The sequence below is a fragment of the Ursus arctos genome, unplaced genomic scaffold, assembly GCF_023065955.2.
Source record: "Ursus arctos isolate Adak ecotype North America unplaced genomic scaffold, UrsArc2.0 scaffold_13, whole genome shotgun sequence".
In the NCBI taxonomy this organism is placed as follows: Eukaryota; Metazoa; Chordata; class Mammalia; order Carnivora; family Ursidae; genus Ursus; species Ursus arctos.
This window is the reverse complement of record NW_026622797.1, coordinates 5,662,641-5,682,670: the sequence shown is the minus strand read 5'-3', so window position 1 is coordinate 5,682,670 and position 20,030 is coordinate 5,662,641. Positions and strand designations below refer to the sequence as shown.

General features: G+C 40.2%; 1 protein-coding gene across 2 annotated transcripts in view; it reads left to right on the top strand.

The window, feature by feature from the left end:
• PACRG (parkin coregulated) overlaps positions 1 to 20,030 on the top strand; it is a 497,419-nt gene that overhangs the window by 342,960 nt on the left and 134,429 nt on the right. The window lies entirely within an intron of this gene.

Sequence of the window (20,030 nt, the reverse complement as noted above, 5' to 3'; positions counted from 1 at the left end):
TTACTGAATGAACTAATGCAAAATCCATTTTATGCCAATCTATACACTTGATCTTAAATAATTTATTCAGTGAAAGATTTTTTGTGGAGAATCATGTATGATGAATTAAAATATCTTGAATAGACTGGAAATGTTTCTGTTTTGTTTTCACTTAAAATGCATTCTAAACGTGCTAACAACATAGAAGGATACTGAGTTATACCTATTAAATTCCCCAAATATAAAAACTTTTGTTGCATCACTATTTCATAAGATGAATAGTAGAAACAGTACTATTTACAGCCATGTTTTCAAATGCAAAAGGAGGGCATTTTTTACTTGAACTATTTTGAGATGAAAAAAGTAAGCAACGATTTCATGATAGCTTTGACACCAGCAATGGTCCTGAAACGTGAAATAAGGCGGTCGTCTGTCATCCCCACTGAAATCACAGTTGTTTAACGAGCTCCTTTTTACAGTATCTACTTATGCCTTATTTGTGAGACTCCCCATTCTTTGCAATGCCACACAGACTTTGGAGATGAATTTTAATTTTATCACTATCTATGACCTACAATATGTGTTGACCATAATGTATTTCCCCTTTTTGAATATATTCCCAAACCTCCCTGTTCTGTTTTATTGTTTGCTCACCAATGCTCAGTGTTATTTTATTCCTCTAGCCATCCTAAACACAATCCAGACTCAGCCTTACTCCAAGACAGTGTGGAATTAACTCATCAAGATCCTCAGAAAAATCCCATCAATTCAAAGGGCAGTCCAAAGATTCCACATGTGACAAATGGAACGGAGACTCTTATACCAGAAAGAGCTCTGGGATCCCTTCAGTCCATCCTCCTCACCCTCTCAACTCCCAGGAAAGCCATCAGGCCTCCTGTAGAAATGGGATCTAAGACTGTGCTAAGTCAGGTGTTTGTCTCCACGTACGCTATAAATAATAATAGTTAATGTATATAAAGTGCCCACAAAGTTCCAGATGCTTTATATGAGTACATTCACTTAATCCTCCCAACAAAACTAAGAGGTGGGAACAAATTTTGCAGATGGAGAAACTGCTGGGGTCACATTGTCAGTGAAGCAGAGCCTGGATCCAAACCAGGTGCCTGGCTTCTTGGCTCAGTGACCACTCTACCCAGCACCAGGCCCTGGGCAGGTTCTTTACAAATGATCTCACATTGACTTCTCACCAGGACCCTGAAAGGTACATGGTGTTTCACCATCTGATAGGTGAGGAATCTGTGGCTCAGTTAAAATGACTTTTCCAGCCTGCAGACCCAGATCTTGCCTCCAGCCCTGCCACAAAGGCTGTGTGCCCAGAATAATCATTCTGGGCATGAAGAAGGGTTTGCTGAACTTGTCAGGGAAGCACAGGAATTCACATGCCCAAGCACCAAATACTGCACACTTACCGTAAATTTCATACCTGCCACCAATTTGACAGTAATGTTTTTATAATTACACAGTATAAACTGTGCATGGTGTTTACCTGAATTATAAAGCAATTTAAGTATTATCTTGTTTAACACCTCAGTTTGGATTTGAAAGTTTTTCCAACTTGAGAATCAGAACATGGGTCACGAACGGGCTCCTGCAGAATAAATGAAAAATGCCCATTTACAGCCATGGATGAATATTTGACAGCTCTACCCAGAAACGAAACAAGTTATCACTGTGATAAGCAGAAAAGAGAAGCAAGAAAACTAAGCAGAAGAGCTAGTCAGAAACAAATCTGGCTAGAATAGAAGCTCTATGAAGAAATCAGTAAAAGGAAAGGTTGGAAAAATTGTTGGGGTTAGATGATGGACATACCAGATTTCAAGATTAAGAGATTTAGAGAAAAAGTGATACATACTGAAGATCCTTTATAGAAAGATAGAAAGATACTTAATCCCTCCTAGGGAGGGATTAACACCAGAGCATTTCTTCTTCATTCCCACCTGTTAATCGCACCACTGAATAAATATTTAGCTGATGCATTCATTACAATTCAAGTACCTGTTGTGCTGGGTGACAGACAGAGCCTCCTGAATGATCTCCCAGGTCCAGCTCGGTCTTGCTTTGTTCAGTTCTCTGCCTCATTTCTACAATAATCATCCAAAATCAGTGGTTTTTCCCCTTGAGTATTGGTGAAAACATGAGTGCAGTGTCATGTGACTGGTAACGTGCTGACTCTGCCTTGTCCCACCTACAACCTTGTCCCAACTGCATTACCATCCTGTGGCTGCTGTAACAAATGCCACAAACTTGGTAGCTCAAAGCAACAAAATGTCCTCTCTCACTGTCCTGGAAGACAGGAGTTCAACATTGGCTTCCCTGGGCGGAAATGAAGTTGTCAGCAGGGGCTGTGTGCCCTTGGAAGGCTCTAGGGCAAGTTTCTTGCCCTTTCCAGCTTCTGATGCTGCCAGCACTCCTTTGCTTGTGGCAGCATCAGTCCGATCTCTGCCTCTGTCTTCACATTGCTTCTTCCTCTTCTGTGTGTATCACGTTTCCTCTCTGCCTCCATCTTATAAGGACACTTATGATTGGAATTAAGGCTCCCTGAATATCCAGGTTAATCTCCCTTTGTCAGAATCCTTAATCACATTTGCAAAGACTCTTTTTCCTTACAAAGTAACATTCACAGATTCCAGGAATTAGGACCTGAATCTTCAGACCGTGATTCAGCCTGCTACATTACCTCTATGATTTCAAGCAAATCATTTAATCTCTCTCAATTCAATTTTCTTATCTATTAAATGTGTGCAAAAAAAGTATCTATTTCATAGGGTTGCCTGAGGCTCACAGGAGATAATCTACATAAAGCATTTAGCATCATGCTTGGCAAAAAAATAAATTTTCAATCAATAATAGCTCTTCTGTGTTTCTATGCAAAGTATCTTTCTATCTTTCTATAAAGGATCTTCAGTATGTATCACTTTTTCTCTAAATCTCTTAATCTTGAAATCTGGTATGTCCATCATCTAGCCCCAACAAATTTTCCAACCTTTCCTTTTACTGATTTCTTCATAGAGCTTCTATTCTAGCCAGATTTGTTTCTGACTAGCTCTTCTGCTTCGTTTTCTTGCTTCTCTTTTCTGTGCCTCTATTCTCTATTGCTTCTCTCTGCAATACCCGATCCTTTCCTCTTTGCTTGTCCAAATACTGTCTGTCGTGCTAGGACTGGATCAGTTATATTTTCTTCTTGAAAGCTTCCCCAGCTAAACCAATCCAGGGTAGCCATTCCCTTTGGGGACAGTCAGTACCACTCTTGGAAGGTTTTATCAACTCGTACCATGATAGCTGGACACTTTTACACTTTGATGCATAAAAATACATGCCAGGTGCCAAGTGCACAGCACCGATGCAGAAACCAGAACAAGAGAGAATTCAAGGAAGTCAGATCTGGGCTCGAAGACTAGATTCACATCTTATCTCCTTAGACCAGAAACAGAATAGAAATAGCAGGCAGTGAATAGGCCTGAAGCTGCAGGCTTCCTGAGACTCCATACACACAGCAGACAGTAGTGGCTGAGAGCCTGGTTTCTGTGGGGTCATAAGAAATAATAACAGTCTCCCTGGAGGATGGAGTTCAGGACCAGGCTCAATCCTCAGAGATTGGACCGGAGGATTTTGCTACTAAAATCTGTTGCTGACTGCTTCCTGGTCCTGGATGGGGACCCAAGGCACTGGGTAAAAACAACTTCTAGACAGAAGTGAGTACAGACTGAAAAGAGTGAGATAAATGGGAGGAAAAAAAAAGTTTCCACTTAAGCCGGCAAATAAAAATTCCTTCACACATGAAAACAGCAAATGCTAAAAAAAGACAGCCAACAAAACAAACAACTTAACCATGTACCATTCAAGACTAAACTAAATTTATATAGTAGTATAAGAGGGACTAAAGTATGTTCTGAATGTATGAAGAAATAAACAGGACAATCAGATAAAAGATAGGAAGAAGTTATTTTTAAAAAATAATAGAAAAGCTGAAACAAGAGCAGTGAGATATAAAGAAGAACAAATTATAAACTTTCGTTAAATAAAATGCAAAACCTCAGAGCACTGATGAACTTTAAACCAGAACATTGAACAAGAGATTAGCAAGTTGAAATCTATTACTCCATTAGGAAATGGATCCCAAATTTGAAAAGATTAAATATGTAAATTCCACTTAGGCACACCTTGACAAAACTGTAGAACATTACAGAAAACACGAAAATATGTGGGACAACCAGAGAGGAAGGACAGACTGTCACAGAGCAACAGTTGGGTTGACAGTGGAATACCAACAGTACGAGACGTATGACAGTGGGTCAGTGTCTCAAACTTGCAAAGAAAAAATAAAACTGACTACCTAAAATTTTATACACAGCTAAAATATCATTCAAGAGTGAGGGGGAAATGAAGATCTAGGAAGATTAAAAGAGTTTCCAACTCTACTCAACTCTAGGTAAAATTGCTGTTAAAGTAAGTACATCCACAACAATAAACTCAAAGCTGAGACTGAGAAACTGGATATAATGGCAAGTCCCCAAGCTGACAAAATGCTAGTAAGATTCACTAACTATACTGACTGCTTTAAGAAAACATTAAAAAAAAAAAAAAAACTAAACTAAAATTCTAGACAACAATGGCAGGATACTAGAGTTTTCAATGTTCAGCTAAAGCTTAGTTTTATTTGGGAGAAGGATAAAAATACTGAATCTGGATCTTTCATGCTGAAAGATTTGCAAAAAGGGTAGAGATGGAAAATGCGTGTCCCAGGCAACTACTAAGCGAAAGAAAGCTTATGTGGCAATAGACTATCAGACCAAAAATAGCATTAATAGAGAAAGGAGAGACGCATGATAATAAGAACCAGAATCTACCAAAGTGACATAAAAATTAACATCTTATATTGACCTCACAATACAATCTGAACTTTAAAGAGCAAAAGTTAACAGAATTACAAGAAAACTTGACAAATCCATTAAGTAGGAGATTATACTCCTAACAAACTAATAGGTCAAATAGAAAAAAAAAAAAAAAACTGAAGCTACAGAGGTTTTTTGTTTTTTATTGTTAAGTTTTTTATTTTCATTCCAGTATAGTTAATAGTGTTGTATTACTTTCAGGTGTACAATATAGTGACTCAACAATTCTGTACATTACTCAGGGCACATCAGGATAAGTATCCTCTTAATCCCCATTATCTATTTCCCCCATCGCCCCACCCCCCTCCCCTCTGATAACCATCAGTTTGTTCTCTATAGTTAAGAGTCTGTTTCTTGGTTTTTCTCTCTCTGTCTTCTTTGCTCATTTGTTTTGTTTCTTAAATTCCACGTATGAGTGAAATCATATGGTATTTGTCTTTCTGATTTATTTCATATGTATATACATATAATATATATATATATATAATATATACACACACACCACCTTATCTTTATAAAGTATGGTGATTCCTCAAAAAGTCCTGCATCAAGAGTCATTCCATCCTATATGTATATGTGTATATATATATGTATATGTATGAGATATATATCTAAGATCCTATATATATATATATATCTTATCCATCATATATCTATATCAATATCAATATCAATGAGATATATATCTAAGGTCCTATATATGTATATCTTATCCATCATATATCGATATCTATCTATCTATCTATCTATCTATCTATATGTCCCCACACACATCTTCTTTATCAATTCATCTGTTAATGGACACTTGGGCTGCTTCCATAATTTGGCTATTGTAAATAATGCTGCTATAAACATAGGGGTGCATGTATCCCTTTGAATTTGTGTTTTTGTATTTTGGGGCTAAATACCCAGTAGTGCAATTACTGGATCATAGGGTAGTCCTATTTCTAACTTCTTGAGGAATCTCCATACTGTTTTCCAGAGTGTCTACACAAGTTTGCATTCCTACCAACAGCCCAAAAGGGTTCCTTTTTCTCCACATCCTTGCCAACACTTGTTGTTTCTTGTGTTGTTGATTTTAGCCATTCTGACAGGTACGAGGTGATATTTCATTGTGGTTTTGATTTGTATTTCCCTGATGATTAGTGATGTTGAGCATCATTTCATGTGCTTGTTGTCCATCTGGATGTCTTCTTTGGGAAATATCTGTTCATGTCTTCTGCCCATTTTTTAATCGAATTACTTGTTTTTTGGGTGTTGAGCTGTATCAGTTCTTTATGTATTTTGGGTACAAGCCTTTTGTCATATATGCAGATATCTTCTCCCATTCTGTAGGTTGCCTTTTAGCTTTGTTGATTGTTTCTTTTGCTGTGCAGAAGCTTTTTGTTTTTATGTAGTCCTTATAGTTTATTTTTTATTTTATTTCCCTTGCCTCAGAAGACCTATCTTAAAAAATGTTGTTAGGGCCAATATCAGCAAAATTACTAACTGTGCTCCCTTCTAGGATTTTTATGGTTTCTGGTCTAATTTTTAGGTCTTTAATCCATTTTGAGTTTATTTTTCTGCATGGTGTAAGAAAATGGTCCAGTTTCACTCTTTTGCATGTAGCTGTTCAGTTTTCCCAACACTATTTGCTGAAGAGACTGTCTTTTTTCCATTAAATATTCTTTCCCCCTTTGTTGAAAATAAATTGACAATATAATTGTTGGTTTATATAGGTTGTTCTAAGCTCAAAATTAAAGGTAAGTTTTGACCTATAGGTCAGATCTCTACACCTAACAGACAGAAAATATACATTCTTCTCTAGGACTCATTGAACATCTACAACATTGACCATGAAGAATATTAAAATCTCAACAAATTCCAAAGAATCTCTATTATTTAAGCCATATTCTCTAGCTACAACTAAAAAGAGTGTTACAAATGAATTCATGATTCAAAAACTAAAGCTAAAGAGATAGAAAATAAATGTAAGCTGTTCAGTTTAAGAATCAGAAAAAGAATGGAGTAAACCCAACAAAAACAGAAAAAAGGAAATAAAGAGCAAAGATTAATGAAGTGGATATCGAAGAAACAGAGAAAGATCTACAAAACCAAAACCTAGTTCTTTGAAATGGCTAATAAAATAGACAAATTTTCACCATGAGGGCACAGGAAAAAATAATAGTAATAATAGGGATAAAATAATAGGAAAAAATAATAGGAATAATAAGAATAAAAAGGGGAGTATAACAGACATTTTGTCATAAATATGTTATAAACAAATTATGCTAATTATTTGAAACTTAATTGAAAGGAATAATCTACTAGAAAAATATAAATTGCCGAATCAGAAACCCCTAATAAACCAATAAACATTAAAGAAACTCAAGGTCATCAAAAGCTTCCCATCCCTGAAAAAGAAAGCATAACCCAAACCACTGTATAATTTTTTCTAAATTTCCAAAGATTATCCCTTTTTCTCATGCGAACTATTCCAGAGAATCAAAAAAGAAGGAATCAAGAAGAAGACGGAATGACTCTTGATGCAGGACTAGAGAGTCTGGTCTAAGAAAGAAGATACAAACCAGTCTTTATTATGAATATAAGCACAAAAATCCTCAATAACATATCATTAAGTCAAAAAGCTAATAATGCATCATGACCAAGTAGGGTTATCCTTGGAACAGAAATCTGGTTCAATATTGGAATATTTATTATTATAATTTAACATAGTAACTAATTAAAAGGGGGAAATTATTTTAACATGTAGAAAAAATCTTTGTTAAATGTAATACTCAGACCCCTGATATGAAGTTTTGAGAATGGTACTTCTGTAGTGTTTTTCCCATAAAAATATAGCCCCATTAATGATGAGAAAACCATCAGATTAATCTAAGTTGAGGATATTCTGCCAAATACCTGATCAATTCAGATGATGAAAAGCAAAGAAAGACTAAGCATCTATTTCAGGGCCAAGGAGACTTTGGAGAAAGTGATGACGCAAGTCAACATTGTGTCCTGATGGGATCCTCGAATACAGTGAGGATGTTCGTGGGCAAACTGGTGATATACAAATAAAATCTAGAGCAAAGTCAGTAGTAACAGATCAGTGTTGGCTTCTTAATTTTGTCATACATAAGATGGTAATGTAAGATGTTCACCATTGGGGAAACTGGCTGGGAACTGTCTGTACTATCTTTGCAATTTCCCTGTACATCTAAAATTATTCCAAAATAAAGAAGGTTATTTAAAGGAAGAAAAAAAAAAAAAAAAAACAAACCTCAACACCTACTCATGGATGAAAAATCTTTGCAAACCAGGAAGAGCAAGGAGGTTCCTTGCTTTGGTACAGCAGCCATGGGCCCCTGATGCCCAGCCTGGGAGCTATGGGCAGCCACGGAGGGTCCCCCCAGCAGTGCACCCACCTGTAGAGAAGAGAACTGGGGCTGAGCTTGGAGCAGGAACTGGAGGCAAGTGGGCCAGGTGGGGGCAGAGTGAAGGGATCCAACCTGAGAGATAAAAGGGGAGGAACCAACAAGTGCCCTCTGCCTGCAGGGGTAAGGGAGAGCTAGGAGACTTCCCACCCAAGAGGCACCCCCCCAGGTATGTGGGGAGCTCAGGGCAGAGATTCTCAGAGGAGAGGAAGGAAAGGCCAGAGGGCAGGCTGGGGCTTCCTGAGGACTGAGTGGACATTTCTAGAAAGTAATTGCATTTTTTTTTTAGTAAAGTAGCTTTTAAATCTTTTGATTGATCACCATCAGTTAAATAAAATCCGTGCGTGAAAAATGAACATACAACACACACACATATAACATATACTTTATATTATGTACATTACTATAATAACATAGAATAGTAATAGATAGTGTCAGATGTAGTATGTATTATGTTACTGAACTAACATTTGCATAATAAAAACACAAAAATAAAAATTGTAAAGGATGATGTCAAAAGCAAATATGAATGTAAATATTTTTCTTCCTGCACCCTGTTGGTTTAGTGAATTCAAGGCAATAAGATCAGGTGCAGATTTAAAGTCTGAGGAGTTGGGCTGGCAGAGGTGCAAGGAGTGGGGTCCCTGACAGCCTCCTTCCCTCCTCCCCTCTGCATCCTGCTAAGGTTGAAAGGTAATCCGTCAGTTCTGAACTTCACTGCTCTTGATACTATATCTCCAGGGTTTCTGATTGGTGACCGCTGGCCCTTCCCATCTTCCAGGAGAGACAATTTGTAAAAAGAACCCAGAATCTGGAGTCTGAAGGCCTGCATTTGAGTCTGGTCTTCATCTATTTTACTGCATGATCTGGAATAAATTACTCTGAGCCTTGGTCTTCTAATCCATAAACTGGAGATTATATACTTTTCAGGCATATGTGTTAAATATATATAATATATATTATATAATTTAAATATCACATGTATATAATATATATTTTTACATACATATATAGAATGTAATATATATACATAATGTGTAATGTAATTATATATTAAAGATTAAATGCGGCACTGTATTTGAAAGTGATTTGTGAGCTAAAATTAGCATTTCTTACGACCCAGGAACTATACCAGCGTTATCTGTTGTTGCTTCTCTATGTGCAGTCTACATTTTCTGTCCATATCTTCCATGGCCACCAGGGATGAGGCTACACATCTTAAAATGCACAGGACAGTCACAATCAGGGAATGTAAAGTGACAATAGTGCCCACGTTGACACCCTTCCTTGAATTGTTCATCAGTCCTCCAAGCCTATGCTCCCAGGAAGAATCTGAAAGTCGTATTTGGAAGGCAGAAAGACACTGACGGAGTAAAGGGCATGGTAGTTTTGGTCTGTGAGAGGTCACTTTCCAGCACTGGCACAAGGCTCTGGGCACTGTGCACAGGGGATCCTGACACCTCCTGGCGGTGAGGCAGGAGCTTGTCCCGCGGGGCAAGATGCTGGTGAAGGAGGGGGTGTGTGCTCTCCCTTCACTGAGCGATGTGACCTTTTTAATGTGCATGACTTCTCTGTTGGTGAAAACCTTATAATTACTGAATTTCAATCTTACATAAATAACAGTAACATTTTACTGCTTTTCCTTGCACTATTTTTTTTTCCTCCCTTCTGTTTAGTTCTCTGACTCTTCAAACACGCGGATATTCTGACATTTCTGTGAAGTCAAAAAAATCCCTCTGAGCCAGATCATCCTTCTCAGGTTCTTCTCCTCCTTCCTTTCACAAGTCTGTGTGTAGCGCCCGTCTGTGACCAGGAGATGCCATCCACAGCTTTGACCCCATTGTTGTAATCCCAGACACAGGTTTTGCCACCATTTCCTGACCCCAGCAGAATCATCAGTTACCAAAGACAACAGGGAAACTTTCATCCCTGCCCTTGGTCCCTTACCCTGGTGCATTCTGTTGATTTCCCAAAATGGAAAGCGAGTTGATCATCGGAATTGTGAATTATTCAGTCTAATGGCATGGAAATTAATAAAGCAAAGTCGTGAGACGACCATCTGTTTCAAAGTTATCTACTTGTAGATGTTTATCAAGCTAAGAAACTCGCCATATGTGTAACATATTGTCTGAAGAAAAGGAAATCTCAACTTCTTTCTGGAAAATCCTGACCTTGTATGTTATGTTTTCCTGCATCTTGTTAGGGCACCTTCCTAGTCACAGGTGAATCCAAGAGCTGCTTCCCATCTCTCTCTGTCTCTTAGGTTTTCATAACAGTAATTCTGAGTGAATTCTGTTTATATAAGGTGTTCAACCTCATTCTACAAAAGGTCTGAAAACATCTTTTAAGTCCAATCTCTTCTTGTGTTTGCCTTACAGACTAACCTGTTTTTAAAATGCCTCTTCAGAAATGATACACTTGAATTTTTCTCATCGTGGCTTTTGTCCAAACATGTCTCATTGCTTTGGAGATAATATTCCATTCATTTTCACAATATTCCTCTGAAAATGTAGACAATATTATGTCACCTTGCACATGGTCAAACTACTGCAATATGGGGGGAGGTGATTCACTCTCTCCCCTGCTGTCAGCCCCTGGAATGTAATTCTCTTCTGAACACCATTTACACGGAGCTGGATGCCCCTTAGGAAGCTCCCTCTCCACTCCTGTGATAATTACTGGAGATAATCCCCTTCATTTGCCTGTAGGTTTCGTATCCCGTTCTGATTGGTGTGAGCTCACATACTGAACTCACCACAGTTCAGTGCATGGAATTATGAGAGTGTTTAAGACCCAAATAAAAGGAAGGACGATGAGCATTACAAATGGATGCACTATGTAATACATTATTTAAGCACACCTGCATATTTCTTAAATAGAGAAAAGTGAAAATTTGGCTGATAGTGGTGTATTTATTTTCTCCATGCTTTACTTATTTAATCCTCATGACAATCTCATTACATAGACGGGGTTAATACTCCCAATTTAGAGATGAATAAACTGAGACTCGGAGAGGTTTTGTTGCTATCCTGGTATCTGTAGTAAGGAATCGAGTACTTCCCACCGAACTGGGACGCATGTGGCAGTTCTTCCCAGTGACTCTTAATCCATTCTTTTCTCTTCCCTCTGGAGCATTTTCCCCAAAACGCTACTAACCAAACTTCCTCCATGTCTACCTCTGAGGCTCCAAGATATCTGATTTCCCTAAAACTTGGCTTTTATCACATTTCCCCGTTACTTGAAAATCATCAATGGGTATCAACCATCCCTGTGAAGTAATAAATATAATAGGTCTCTGCCCCCGAGTTCCCCTTGTAATTTCCTGGGTGAGAGGAGAGTCTTTGGCCAAAATGTGGCTATTCTTGGTGGGCTCCGAGTAGCGTCAGGATGGGGACCAAGATGCTTGCAACTTTCAGCCCCACCCCCCAGCCCCACCCCCCGATCTCCAGAGAGAAGGCGGGGCTAGAGATTGAGTTAATCGTTGATCATGCCTGTGTGATGAAGCCTCCATAAAACCGCTCAAGGACAAGGTTTGGACAGCTTCCAGGCCGGTGAACACATCCACGTGCTGGGATGGGGATGCGCCTGGTGTCAGAAGCACTGTGTGTGTGAGCAGTAGAAGAGAGACATGAGAGTTTTCTCTCTTGCAGCCTCTCAGAAGGAAATAAAAAAAAAATATTAAGCATATCTGTGAAGGCCTATCGTAACATAATTCAAAAATCATTCTCCTAGGGGTGCCGGGGTGGCACAGCGGTTGAGCGTCTGCCTTCGCCTCAGGGCGTGATCCCGGCCTTGTGGGATCGAGCCCCACATCAGGCTCCTCCGCTATGAGCCTGCTTCTTCCTCTCCCACTCCCCCTGCTTGTGTTCCCTCTCTCGCTGGCTGTCTCTATCTCTGTCAAATAAATAAATAAAATCTTTAAAAAAAAAATCATTCTCCTAGACTACCCTCTCACACAAAATTTTTGCTCTCCACACTGGTCTGTTGGCTGTCCCTGAGGATGCTGTATACTTCCCGGCCTCGGGGCACACCATCATACCATGTGTCGTGCCCCCCTCTCTGCAGAATAAAACCATCGGAGCCCTTCCAGGCCCAGCCGCACACCTCTCCTCTGGACGGCCTTTCTTTAGCAAAGGTAGTGCAAATGGACTCACACCTGCATTTAAGACTCCTCGCCACCTGCTCCCTAAGCATCTGATGCATCTTTTATCCCCTCTGATGCCCAGGGCAATGCCTGCCACATGGAGGAAATTTGGTTAATATTGCTTGCCTGGTTGATACCACCAAAAATATGAAATTAAACAGAAAATTTACCCTTGGCAGAAAAAGAATGCTTAACTACTGTCCACCTGCAGAAATGTAAGAAATTTGTGCTGAGTCAGACAATCACAACGTGAGGGGTGTTACTCTCACCAGACTGCTTTTTAATGCTGTTTATTAGCAACCTGAGTGTTTTGAGCATCTAGGGCCACTAGAGGCAGCCTTTTGTGGGCAGTTTTCAGTGTAATCACCTTTGTACCCTTCCGCTGGACTGAGGACAGTGTCTGACATATATCATACATGTTGTGAATATTTTTTAAAATTTTCATTATATAGTTTATTTAAAACTATATACTAAGGGACAGATCCAGTGCAAATTTTCCATAAAAAAACATTATCCTGAGCACGGTAGAATGTGTGCAAGCTAAATCAGGCCATCACAGGCTTGTCAGCATCTCACAGAGAAAATATTTCGTCTCTGGCTAGAACGTTGTATCTAAGCCCACCACTTTTCTCTTCAGAGCGCACCAGTTTCTGGAAGAATAGGGTGATGGTACCTCAGAACTCACACATTCCTCTGAAGGTTCAAATGGCAGCATACCCCACATTTAAATCCAGTATGACATTCAGAATATGGAAAATAAATTCCAGGGGTACAGCTTTCCTTGGCAAAGTAGCCATCTGCCCTCCAATTCTTTTCTTTTCTATTTGGTGTCAGCTGTGAATGTTATTTGTGTTTGAGATGGAGCGTTAAAGGCCATAGAGCACACAGAATGCCAGGCACCTGCTAACTCTGAAAATATTTTATACTGTCATTGATTCTGTCTGTCTGTGCAATTGTAATTAGAGATTCCAGAGCCACTGATAGAAAGATAACAGATTCGGCACCAAACCATAGCTGGCTGCTTCACAACTGATCGGTGATTACGCCCAGTGTTCTTGCAGAAGTGAATGAGTGTTTTGTGGAAAATCTATGGCAGGAAAAACTGTCCCTGATGTCATGTTGAAAACTGCCAGGCTCTGCTGGAGGAAACCACGGAACCGCTGGTGAGATCTGCTCTCAAGGATTGATTTCCAACCCCGCCGCCCCTTGGTGTCCTTCCCCTCCCCAACGCTTCGCCTCTGCAGCCTCGCATCCCTGCCACAGGCCCAAGAACCCTGCCACCTCCTCCCCTCATCCCTGCACCCTCTCCCCTCTGGCCTCAAAGGCAGCTGGCTCCTCACCTCCGCCTCCCCCAGGAGGAGGCGGCTGGGCCCTGGAGCCTCCTGCTTTGCTCACTCACGCCTTGCAGCATTCCTTGCTCCTTGACCCTCCTGCACTCCTTCAAGTCTCCATCTAAAAATCTGACGAGTGAAAAGCCACAAAGCCTTCCTGCTTCCTGCTGAACTTCTTGAGAACCGTCTTCTTAGGAAACCTCCATGTGCACCTGCCATTGCTTCTCATTCCACCTCGAACTAAATCTTTTCCTAAACTTCTCTAAGAATGCAGCCCACTGCCTGCTTGTTCCCAGACCCTCAGTTCTTTCCTTCCCCGGCGCCTTGACATCCTCTAACTTATTCACTGCTTCCTCCACTGAGGCTCCTATCCTCACCATCGGGGGAGTCCAGCCGCCTGATTCAGCCCCTCCTGTCTGCTCTTGCCCTTCTCCTTTACCTGCTTGGCCTCCTCCCCTCCCTCACACTGCCCCTGGGCATTCCCATCCATCAAACAGCTGATAACACCCAGACCCACTGGAGTTATAGAAGATTCCACACCTCCTGCCCGCCTGTAGGCACCTGTCCCAACATGTCTAAAATATCCCTTCTCCTGTGTTCCCACCTGGGACCTACAATTACCAGAAAACTCTGCCTCTTTTCCATTTCTCCAGAAGATGCAGGGACACCAGACTCCTCCCTCCCCAAACTCCCCACTTTCCGCTGATCACAAAATTTTAAATTGTGAAATTTTTCATTTCCCCTGAGTATCTTTCTAGGTATGCCTTAGTTCAATCCCTCATTGTTACCTGCCTATCTCAGTGGTTTTCTAACTGGATTTCCTGCTACGGGCCTTCACCTCCCTGGCCTCCAGCTCCCTGGCCCCACACACGGACGATGTCTTTCAAACCATTTGGGATTCCAGACTAGCCCACTCTCTTGTAGGCACTGCAGGCCCAACACCTTTTTGTAACATTGGACACATTGCTCAATCTCTCCATGCCTCAGTTTACCACCTATACAATGGGAACAGTAATAGTAACTACCTCACAGGGTTGTTGGGAGGATTAAATAAATTAACCTCGGCTCTGTCTGAGGACATGGCCCGGGAGCTGAGTCAGCGCTAGACCAGAGTCTGGCTCACCACTGTGGCCAAGACTTAGGAAGACATTCAGTGCACGTCACTGTTCAGCTCCCATCTTCCTTACCAGCCTGTTGTCTCTCTGCCCTTTGCCCTCTTGCTTCCATCTCCTTGCCTTCTCTGCCAAGACTGTCCTTTCCCTTGGACTCCAACAGGCATACTTAAGGGCAACTCAGTATCACCTTCTTCAAGAAGTATCCCAGGCTCACATCACCCTTCTCTCACCCCCAGCAAGCAAGAAACTAGCAGAATTATTTGCTCCCTCTGTGTTCCTATTAGCACTTTGGTCATGATTTTAATCCAGCACTTATACTAATGTATTATCATTCTGTCTGCTTGGTAGTGACCTCCCTGGCTGTTGGAATTTAGACTCTTCTGTCTTAAAATTCCATAGTCCTTTAAATTGCCTAGCCCAGCAAATGGTATGCAGTAGGTCATAAATAAATATTGGATGAGTTAATTTTTTTAATTGTAAATTTAGTGAAAATTAAGACCAAGGGTGATGTTTTGTGATGGGTTTGGATTATATCAGTATTGGTTGGGGATGTCTGTTCTGCCCTGAAACTTTAAAACCAGTTTCAGATCTTTTCTTAAAATAATGATTTTAAAAGTAAACTATCTTATATAAGATTTGGATGTATCACATTGTTTTACTTTCTATGAGAAAGCTTCAGTAAATAATATTTGGATTTTTAAAAAATTTCAGCATCCCAAAAAAGACATGAAAACTGAAAAATGCTCAATTGGCTTTAATATAACTGAAATTTGATAAATATTTTGGATGTTTATTTGCAAAAGAACATAAAGAATCTTTATTTTAAAGACTTGTTTGGTGGAGCTGAAATATCACCATTGTACTCCGCTAGAATGAAACATTTGTTGTACTGGGTGTTTTTTTGTGGGTTTTTTTTTTAATTCCTTTCTCTTTAGACTGTTGTTTAAATCTTTTTTTTTTTTTAATGTGTTACCAAGGAGAAAATGTGATAGCAAATTCCATACTGTAGAATGGTATGCCCTCCCCTCCTCCCTCCCCACCAACACACACATAATGATGTCTGAGTATGTTCTGATCCGTATCCACTGGTTTTTGTTCCAAGCCTGAAAAAGACAGCCTCCCACTGAGCAAATCAGCCCTCCAAAGGATGTGTTTTTCTTTGGCGTTCCTGCAAATTAGCACATATCTGTGCTGTGTTGTATGGTATTTCAGAGAAGCATTTTATTATTTGTCTAAATAGGAAAAGGTACAGAAGGTATGGTTTGCTCATCCCAGATGCAATTCTTTCACCTCTAGTTAAATCAGCATCAGTGGGCACGGATTCAGTTCGACAAATGACTTGACTTGGAAAATCATGAATATAATTTGTGTCTGCCCACGAAACCTCACCCTTTGGTCTGAGAAAAATGGCACACATAGCCTTAATTTTTTTAACTGCACGTTAATATTCAAAACTCTAACTCCAGGATGAAGTATGAGATGAAATCGATGTGTTAGAAATCTACAGCTATGTCGTATAACAATATTCTTCCTTATAAATGCTCAGAGAGTCATTTATACTTTTGAGCCCTTAACATCTATGCCCAAATATTTCTTCTAAAATTAGCTGCTTTTCTTCTGTCTTTAATTTCAGTTTGTTTGGTTTAATGATAGCTACTGAACATAAATGCCCTTTACGATGGCACTTTCCAGCTGTGTGCAGAACTTTATATTTAAGTACCAATTTGTGAGGAAAGAATGCTTCCAGCTCAATTGTCATCAGCATTAGAGGTTTTAGCAATTGCCAATTATTTTCCTAAATTGCCTATTTTAATTAAGTAAAATATTGTGAATTTAAGATTATGAAATGCTCAACTATTATTTCATCTCTAAGTAATTAGTGAAAGAAAGAGGAAATAATATTCGGTGACAGTAAGTGGCTATTTATAGAAGAAAACGCTTCTTTGCTTCCAATGCCTTCATTTGAGGAAAGAAGTACAAACTCTTCGTGAAAACCCACCACATAGAGCATCTTTGCTGGAGTATATCCTTAGCTGATCATTTGTTCTAACAAAACGTGTATATTCATTAGAGCCAAAATGTGGAAGATTTTGAGGGGGTTTTCTCCCCTGCCTGTTTACACCTATGTAGATTCCCCCACATTTAAAAGAACCTATTTCCATTTCACACTCAGCAGACAAGAACAAAGTCTAGAATTTAGGAAAAACCTTGATCATCACACTGGATATGACGGGCTCCGTGGTTTGGTTTTGGAATTTCAATCCCTGACTTACCGCTGGGCACACATTTTACTCAGGATGAGAATATATTAAGGGCAGTGTGCAGACCAAGGAAAATTGGCTCCCAAACCCATCTGCCCAGCAGCTTATCACAATGTTGGAAGACATCAAAAGCCACTACTAACTGACATTGGCAACTAACTGGCATGCGAAAAAACTTTCTTTTGTATTTTAGATCAGACTAGGACCCCCCGAAACTGTTGGGTCGAGGCAGGGAGCACACCCGCAGCTGTCTTCCTACCCTGTGCGGGGAGACAGTGGTGAGCTCCAGAGGGGAAAAGGGCTGGTCAAGAACCCTGCGTGGCTGCTTCAGGGCACAGGCAGCATTCTGCAGTCTAGCGAGCTAATTATGCACTCTTGATGAGATCATTAGAGGACAATAAAGGAAAATGGAAACAATTTGCAATATGTGTGGACAAATTTCCATATAGAATAATTTTTGTTTGTATTTCAGTGTTGGGTAGAAACTTTCTATCCTGAGGAAAGGTTGTCTGTTTGTTTATTATCTTCAGATTGAAACTTATCCTCTAACCACAAAAGTATAGTCAGGAATTTTTGTTCTTTCTGACCAACTTAGGTGATACTGAGCATTTGCATTTCCGATCTGATAATAGTGGGGCGCCCCCACAAAGAAAAAGGGGAGAAGAAACCTTGCATTCCCACCTCTGCATTTTCAGTGTGCTTGTTTCACCCACCCACCTGACGCTGGAAACAATTAAGTTAGCAGATTTATACTTTACATGTATTTTTATTAAAATACTATTCTTGGGACGTGTGGGTGGCTCCGTCGGTTAAGCATCTGCCTTGGGCTTGGGTCATGATTCTGGGGTCCTGGGATTGAGTCCCATGTCAGGTGCCTATGCTCAGCGGGGAGCCTGCTTCTCCCTTTGCCTGCTGCTTGCCCTGCTTGTGTGCACTCTCTCCCTCTCTCCCTCTCTCTGGCAAATAAGTAAATAAATTCTAGAAAAAAAATTTAAATAAAAAATAAAAGACTGCTCTCATTTTGTTTTCCAATGTATTCAACATGGAATTTTAGGTAATATATTTTAAAACACAGAAATAATTTTATCATTATTTAGAGCATAATCATATAAATTCTTGGAGTTTCTAAAAGGGAAATTTTTTACGTCAGTCTAAAGCCTATGTCACTCGACAGTTTGATGTATCTAGTATGATACAGGCAAACCCAGGGCGCCTGGGTGGCTCAGTCAGTTAAGCATCAGACTCTTGGTTATGGCTCAGGTCATGAAGTCAGGGTCAGGGGATAGAGTCCCCTGTTGGGCTCCGTGCTCAGCAGGGAGTCTGCTTGAGATGCTCCCTCTCCCTCGGTCCCTCCCCCAGCTCGCGTGCTCTCTAAATAAATAAATAAATAAATAAATAAATAAATAAATAAAATCTTTAAAAAAAGGTACAGGCAAACTGGATGGATGGCTCAATGAAGTGCAATGGAAGCCAATAAAGACAACAGTAATCATCCTTTAAATACAGAAGAAGAAAGAGAAACAAGTAGATCTAGTGTAAGGGGAGATGAGGAGGTATTTATAAATGGAAACTGAGTACAATTGGGAAAATAGCCAACTGTTGAGTGTGAGAGATGCATGGAGTTAATTTTTCCTCAAAACAGAAATCTTTCAGCTGCAGTATCAGACTCCAGAGGATGAAGTTGGGAAGGAGGAAAGAAATGATTACCAACAATGCGCAGAAACTGAACGATGCCAGCCTCTAGGTAGAGGAACTAAGGGAGGGCGGGCATTTAATAGGAGCTCAAGAGAAGAGCATTTTAACGTCTCCTCTTCCCCTCGGGGATGTCCTGAGAGCCCTGGAAAGTGGGCAGAGCCAATTTGCCAGCGCTGGCTCTGGGAGAGCAGTGGGGTCAGGGCTCCGTGAATGGTGGTGCCCTGAGCAGTCAGCCACGCACAGCCCGTCACAGACGCAGCAGCTGCATGAGCCGGGGCTTCCTGGCCAAACAGAAAGGTCAGAGAGAAAACAGGATAAGCACCCCCAGTGCTGTTATAAAATGCTCTTGTAGGTCCTCTGTGCTCATTTGTTCTGCAGGGAACATGAGAAAAATGGTCAGCAACCTAGATATTTAGGTTAAACATGAGAAAGACCATTTTGACAGCTCAGGGAAATACTCTGACAGTTCATCTTAAAAGGTTATGGACTCTTCCTCATTTGTAGCATGTACTACTACGCGAGGTGGACTTCTGGAGGAGGCCGACCAAAGGATCATAAACCATAGGGGAGAAAAGGAATTTAAAAAGCCACCTGGTTTGCTGGAAATCACTTCACTCTGGGCCTGGATATTGCTTCTAGGCTTGCTAGATTTAGCAAATTAAAATATGGGATGTCTTATTAATCTGAATTTCAGATGAAAAACAAATGACTTTTTTTAGTATATGTCATGCAATATTTAGGACATACCTATACTAAAACATTTTTTATTATTTGAAATGTGACGTTCACCCGGCATCCTGTGTTTTGTCTGGCAGTCACAGTATAACCACCTGTCTCGTGCATACATGGTCTATGTCCTATGTCCTGTGTGCTACATGCCAAGACTATCACATCAATAAATCAAATCTAAATCCTGTCTTTGGAACTGAAAGTTACTAGATGTAATTACTACCCTAGCCAGGATAACTTAAAAAAATTAATGTGAAATTAATATGATTTTATATATATCATTATCGATAACACAAAATGATTTACCCTGGCCTCCAAAGCTCACACCCCTAGATTACTGAATTAACTAGTACCCCCTGCTTTACCCCCTCACCTCTATTTTACATGAAGCTCCCAAATCAACTGGTGGAGAACCTGTTTTCTTAATGTGACTTCCCTGCTTTAAAA